Genomic DNA, 7,554 nt, shown 5'->3' with positions numbered 1-7,554 from the left:
AAGTGAGTAGTTAGCATGAGCAGCGATAGCCACCGTGGCTGAACAGACAAGGAAAAGAGCTGTAGCCACCTACAGAATCTCAAACTTCATCAACAGAAAATCCAAGGAAGAAGACGTCGCAGTCCCGCCCACACTGTTTGATTGACAGGTGATCTCTGGGAAGTGCAGTGCAGAAACACCACATCAATGAGCGCTGAGCAACAAAGACAAATGGAGACAAAATCTGAGAATGTTTAGTTTTTTAGTTTCATCCAATTAAGTGTTACCCAGTGTTGCTTGTAGGGAGAAACTGATCTGAAACTAGATATGAAACTGGCTGTTATCCTCCTGTTGTTAATGTTTAGTGCCATTCTATTTAGTATTATCCATTGTCTGCACATTACTGTACGTTATGCCACTCTAGCCTTTAGCAATCATTTCTATGCTTCATATAGTTGTATTTCTACTAATTTCTACTATAACTACATCAAGGTACACTGGTGAAATGCAGTTTCTCACATAGTGTTACAGTGATACATATTGAATATTACATATTGGACATATACTGTCGATTGTACATCTGAAAGTGCGGTCATATGCCATGTTTGCCTCTATGTCCTTATGTTGTTTCATTAGCTGTCTGTATGTTTCACTCCAAAATGAGATATCCACCTTTTGAAATCCTCTGCTTCCGTTTTTGCATTTAGGAAATAAATCTTCATGTGTCCCTGCATCAATGTCACCAAGACAAACTCTGGTAAATTAACTGTGCTTGGTGAATAAAGTGACCCCGATTCTTATTCTGACTTCCCCAAGTAATTTATAAACCCACAGTTTGCCCTGCCTCTTCTTTTCCGCCTGTCTTAACATATATGCAGGCGGTCGAATCCTATTGTTCGTCCTTTGACAATCATAAATTGTGTAACGCACAATAAAAATAGTAATACTGATACAGAATGCAAAAAATAAACAAATTACTGTATCTGCAGCCAGTCACCGACAGTTATTTGTCATTCATAACACATTATCGAGGAGGTGAGAACATTTCTGAGCTAGATAGGAGCTCTTAGCACCTTCCTGCCAATGGCTGCTGAGGAGGGGGTGTGCTGTGATCCCATCATCAAATATAAGCCTGTTATCCACTGTTTATGTGCATTTACAAAACCATCCAACGCACGCAGTTCTCCATCCAAATTATATTACATGCACTTTGTAATGACATTTTTAAATTGTTGTTTCCATTCTAGCAAGCCAGTGCCATTGCTAGAAAGATTTGCTAGAAGATCTCTGAAGTAAATGTAAATCTGCACAGTCATGCTTTGTTGTCATTGAACGTTTATTTATTACGGCGTTTCGTGGTTGTATTGAATCGTGAACCCTGTATTGCGTCTCGAATCGTATCGTGAGATAAGCAGATCGACCCCTCCCTACTATCTGTCTATCTATGACAACTAAGACAGTAACCCTCCATAATGACTTGCAGGCACAGCAGGACCTCACACACAGAGCAATGGGACAGTGCAATGCATATGGCAGACAATAGACTATACATAGTCACAATACACTCAGCATTCAGTCACTGTGTGCATTCAGGCAGTGTGACATACAGTGGGTGGTGGTGAGTGTCCAGCATTGTGCCATGAGGTAGTGATACTGAGTAGGATGAAAGGCATGAAATAAGTTATGAGCATGATGTCGCACGGACATCATTTCCTGAAGCTAAAAGCGGCACAGTGGCATTGTGGGTAATACGAAAGAGGATGGCACTGACATTAACAACAGCGGGATTACGGAGTTTCATATCAATTTCTCTGCCCCTTATACCCACAGCAGTGTTCACCGCCTATTTTTCTATTACAATCTCTCTTCTGTCTTTCACTCTTTGTCTCTCCCTCGCTTTGTTTCTCTCTCTCTCTCTCTCTCTCTCTCTCTCTCTCTCGATTTTCCTCTCCTACTCTTGCTCACTCTCCCCCTCACTTTCTCCTTTTCTCTCTCTCTCTCTCCCTCCTGCAGTTTTTCTGAGTTTTTCTCCTCCAGTGAGTGTTCTGGATGGAAAGTCAGAACTGTTAGAATGAAATCAACCTCACTTTTCTTCTGTGTGTGTGTGTGTGTGTGTGTGTGTGTGTGTGTGTGGGCGCGCGCGTGTGTGTGTTAGTGTGTGAGCAGAGCTGTTAAAGTGAGATTGATCCATTGGCTCCAGCTGAGAGGGGCAGAGAGGTCGGCTGAGTTTCATTCCTAACAGTTTATTCCCTTTCCCTCCGAGAAATGCAGACAGGTTGGCCGAGTTTCAATTCCAATACACTGCTACCTTCTCACAGAGAGTGGGGCGGAGATCTTGGCCAGGTTTCAATCCTAATAGTTTATTCCACTTTTATCAGGCGAACGTTGGCCAGGTTTCAATCCTAATAGATTGCTCCCTTCGCTCTGGGAAGGGCAGAAAGGTTGGCCTAGTTTCAAATCATAGGAATTTTACTCTTTTTAATACAGAGAGGTCAGCTGAGTTTCATTCCTACAGCCGCTTCCTACCTGCACTTGTCTTCACTTTTAGTCATCACTTATTTCATCAGGGAAGCAAATCTAACCATTTTTTTTTTTTTGCTGCCCTGTCATGATGTTACCTTTCCTCGACTGCAGCTTTTTGGCTGTCTTCTGCTGTCAACAGACTGTAATGACAAACATTTAATGACTTGTTAATTAGTCATTACCAAGAACCATACGGTCCCACACACAACACTTCTGAAGTTTTTCATAGGCTAAGCAGGCTAGTCCACAGCTGTTACATTTTAAATTGTGGTGAACTATAGTGGTCCTAATGTAATTTATAGACAATAAAATAACTACTCAACTTTCATCAAGTCTCCTACTCAAAATCATCGTTCACATCACTTGAGCTGCACGTCCACTTAGGCTACTGTAAAGATGCTAATGAATGCTAATATATTGATTTTGACTCACTGTAATGAAGGTAATCCAAAGGTACTTTAAAGGAGAATATCAGTGTCATTTAGAGTTACAGCCCATTCACTATTGTCTATACGTCTAGATTACATTTCCCTCAGACATTTTGCAATGCAATGCCGTATGTAATTTGATTTTGTAACATTTGATTGTTTTTCATCGTTTTTAAAATACAAACTTTGCGGTGTCAAACCTAGCTTCAAATTAACTGCTGTCTCAGCAGATACAGATGCTCTAAATAAGAAGACATGGATGTGACAATAAAGTTTGTAAGGCAACGTGTTTTTGAGTGATTATTTCCAGGTGGAGACTTCCATGTCTTCATGTTGGTGGCAGGTGATTGACAGGAAGCAAAGCGTAATGTAATGCACAGACTGATATGAAAACACTGAGGAAACCATAAAACAGAGAAACTTTGACAAAAAACAAATGAAGGCTTTGTGTTTACTGTGATTGAATATCTAGCTCGGGCAATCTTCAGGTGTGTGGGAGTTGATTTTCATCCTGTACAAGACTGAGTGGCAGCAAATGGTTTCTTCTGAAATAGGAAAACGAGCCCCGATATCTCCAACTGTGCTGACTGTGTGCAGACAAACCAGAAATAATGTACAGGAGATGATTGGCACAAACAGCAGCATTATCCTTTTAAAATTATTGTCGGCCCTACAAATTGGGCAGGGATCAAAAGTCCTGCACCCCTACCCCCTCTGTTCTGGTGCCAGTGGAAGAGGCATGAAGAGAGATTGGTAGCAGTGTTAGCTAGTTAGCCTGCCAGCTATATAGGCCGCGTGGATCTACAGCATCGGATTGTACCGACTTTACAATATGGTCTTGTGCTTTGCCAGAAAACGTGTGACGGCTCTGAAGGAGAGAGAAGGAAGAAGGCAAGAGATGGAGATGACATTAACAGAGACAAATGGAAATATTAACACGATTCATACTTAATGAGTCGGAATAAAGAGAAGGGAACTTAGCTTTTAATAATGAAAATGTCCCTGTTCATCTTCTCTATATTATCTGCTCTGGGCTATTAGACTTGTGGTCCACACACACACACACACACACACACACACATACACACAGCTAGACACACACACATTTAGAAAGTTGCAAGCACACACATTCAGAAACACAAACACACATACACACACAATCAGAACTGTTAGTCTTAGGGTCTAAACACACGCACACACACTGTACATGTTTGCTAGCAGAAAAAATCTCACACACACACACACTCACACACACACACTGTACATGTGCACACGCATATAGTGCATACATACACTCACTTTCTCCCTATCTCACACCCACCAAACCACATTCACACGCACAGTCATACGCACACACACACACACACACACACACACACACACACACTGTCTGATCGATGAGAGGCCCATTTGCCCCTCCTCTCCCTCATTTCCTACAATGGAGGAAATACTGTAAGTGTTCTCTGCCATCTTGTCCAATAGACTTTTAATGGGCTAGTTAATTGGAAGCTAATTGAACAGAATTTATCAAAGGGATATTGCGCAACTTGGGCCTAAGGCACAATGATAGTCTTTCCACGAACCAGTCATGTCAGCAGGCTCATGTCATGTACACATGAAACCCGACTTGTGACCTTATATTCATGACATCGCCTCTGTGTCTCTCCACACTCGCACCTAATAAAGCTGTAACTGAGGCCAGTCTCTTATACACCCTCCTTTAATTTGACCAACCGCAGAGTATTACTATGGCAGCCAATGCATCTTAATTCAGCCAAGGATCCTTGCTTAATTTTAAAATATAGTTAGTTTTTTTTCCACTGCTACAATCTGCCCCTAAGGACATTCCTCATCATGTAATTATATGTGGGGAAAAAATGGCTATTTGATTAAGTTTTGAGCCTGCTAAGTTAAAATTAGAAGTTAAAGTTAAAGACTGTGACATTCAGGCAACATTTTGAGGAAATGTATAGTAGAAGGTCACACTGTCAGTCCGCCATTCCTGATGAGGCCAAAACTACTCATCAACATTAACACCGCCTCTAAATGTGTCCTGTGCATTATGGCCTTCCAAAGTACAGTCAGTGACTCTGCCTTGCGATATAAAACCAACGACCACACCGGAAAAAAGTCTGACACTTTCTGTTAGCCTTGGTTAGTTTGAGATGCAGGTTGGTTGGCTTGTGTTTTAGGAACTGTCCAATGAAATTAAATACTGTATGTGCCTTCTTTCTCTGCTACAAAATGAGTTATGTGTCCTTATGGCCCATCTATGTCTATGTAAATTCACACACACACACACACACACACACACACGCACTCATGCATGCTTGTTTCCCTGTCTGCCAATCCATCTTTCATTCTGTCTATCAGTCTTCCTTTCTATCTTTGCCTGTGTACACTTTAACCCTTTATATCTGTTAATCAGGCCACAATAAATAAACTCACAAACCCCCCGCGTGGGTGCATGCAGTAATTATCTGCGCTCTCTTGATGAACATTTAATAAAATCAAATCTCGTCATTTGTATGTAATTATTGTTGAGCTGTGGCTTTCTATCAAAGGAGGTTGTTTGCATTTTGTTGCTTTCATCTGTTTTCAGTGACTAATAAGGCGCTCCAGAAATGTCTGTTTTTGTTTACTGCCTATGTCGGTGAGATAGAGACATCACACACATATACACACATGCACACACACACACACATGCACTCACACGCAGATACATATACACACATTGTGGACACATTTGCATAGATAGAAATATCAGTGTGCTTTAAATATCTTATTCAAATGAATAAGCTGCACAAACACAAACACACTATCATCTATCCTGGTAAGTATGCGATTTAAAGACATGAATTGCAAAACATGCTGTGCGCTCACACACACGCACACACACACACATTCAACCACACTGCACTGCAAACAGAACTATGAGCATGCAGTGTGCATCTTTTTTGGAGGAAAGCTTTGTAAATACACACAGACTGACTCAAACACACACACACACACACACACACACACACACACACACACACACACACTTCAATGTGCATTGCGTATCTTTTTATAGAAGTGAATAGGCTGTTTTCTCTAGATGTTGATCCAGTCTCATGCTGAGTCATGGCAGACTTCAAGCCAGACTGGAGAAGAAGACAAACTGAACTGTCCAATCTGTTAAGGTCTTTTCTCAGCGAGAGAAAAGAGAGAGGCATGGAGATAGAGGGGGAAAGAAAGGAAGGGAGTGGAGAACTGAATGAGCAAGAGAGGCCACCGCTGAACAGCAAGAAGCACTGTGTAAAGGGGCACAGAGCGTTCTCAAGGACCAACCTATGTTCAGTTCACTCCATTTTCTGTGTGATTGTGTGTGAGAGACAGTAGTAATACTTCTATGTCTGTGTGTGTGTGTGTGTGTGTGTGCATGTGTGTGAGGGGCCTTCAGATGGCTGGTCTCCCTAAGAGAAGGGCCAAGCAGTTAGCGAGGTATTGTTCAGTATCTGCTATCATTGGTAGCCGCTCAATATGGAGAAGGCGCTGTTTTTTATACCCAGGAAGTGGATCCTGTCTGTTATCCTTCGACCTGCCACTGTTTTCATCCTGTGTGTATGCAACAATGTGGTTAACAATTAGGCACCTATGTAACTGACTGACTCAATATCTGACTGCATTAATAGTGTTTATGTCCTTTGTATGCTTGTATTTATGTGGACATAAATAAATATTTTATCTGTGTGTGTGTGTGTGTGTGTGTGTATTCTTGTACTTCTATCTTTGTGAGAATCAGTTTGAGTTTTAGACCTTCAGAGTGAGGAAGTTTTGGTGAAGTGAGGTCTTTTTAGCAGTCCTCGTGTCGTCAAGAGGCTAGTTTACGGTTCAGACTTGGGTTTAACCCCTTGTACCCTGACTTTAACTGACCTTACCCTTCAATTTCCCCTTAAGTAGCTTCAAAGTTAGAAAAAAAAAATGTCCTAACTATACAACAACATCACATCCATATTCTGTATCTGCTGTTCCAACTCTTTCTTGAAGCTCTGGATGCTTATATTGAATGAAATATTCAAATACAAGACGCCATGTTTTTATGGCTGCGCCATTACATCAAATGGAAAAAATCTAGATGTTTGTGCATCATTTTCTACACATTTCCCTGTATGTAGCATGACATATTTGGTGTCTTTGGAAAACTTGTTATCTTGACTAGAATTTAAAATAAAGTTCTGTGGGTTTGAACAAAGCTTGGCTGTGCAACCTGTGTTTGTAATGATGGACCCAGTGGCGGGGGCGACAGGGAAGAAGAGGTTAAGGTTAGAATTAGGTTTAGGTTAGGGTTATAGGACTACCCTGAATTTTTGGGATTTTGGCCCATTGGTCACCTTGCCCAATATGTGATGAGAGGACTGGCACCAAAATCATCTCTCTGAGTCCAGTAGATACGCATGCTTTAGCAAACAGTATGTTAACTTATCTTAGGTGCTTAGCATTATAAGAATTTATTATTATAAGAACTTAACTGGTTAGTTAATTTTAATGACACATGCCTATTTATATCCTCCTGAAAGAAAGTAAACTCATAATAGCTGAGATGTGAGCACTGACCATAGAAACCCAACTGAGCTGTAGTAAC

The sequence above is a fragment of the Centroberyx gerrardi genome, chromosome 15 (genome assembly GCF_048128805.1).
Source record: "Centroberyx gerrardi isolate f3 chromosome 15, fCenGer3.hap1.cur.20231027, whole genome shotgun sequence".
Classification (NCBI taxonomy): Eukaryota; Metazoa; Chordata; class Actinopteri; order Beryciformes; family Berycidae; genus Centroberyx; species Centroberyx gerrardi.
This window is presented reverse-complemented; position numbering follows the sequence as displayed.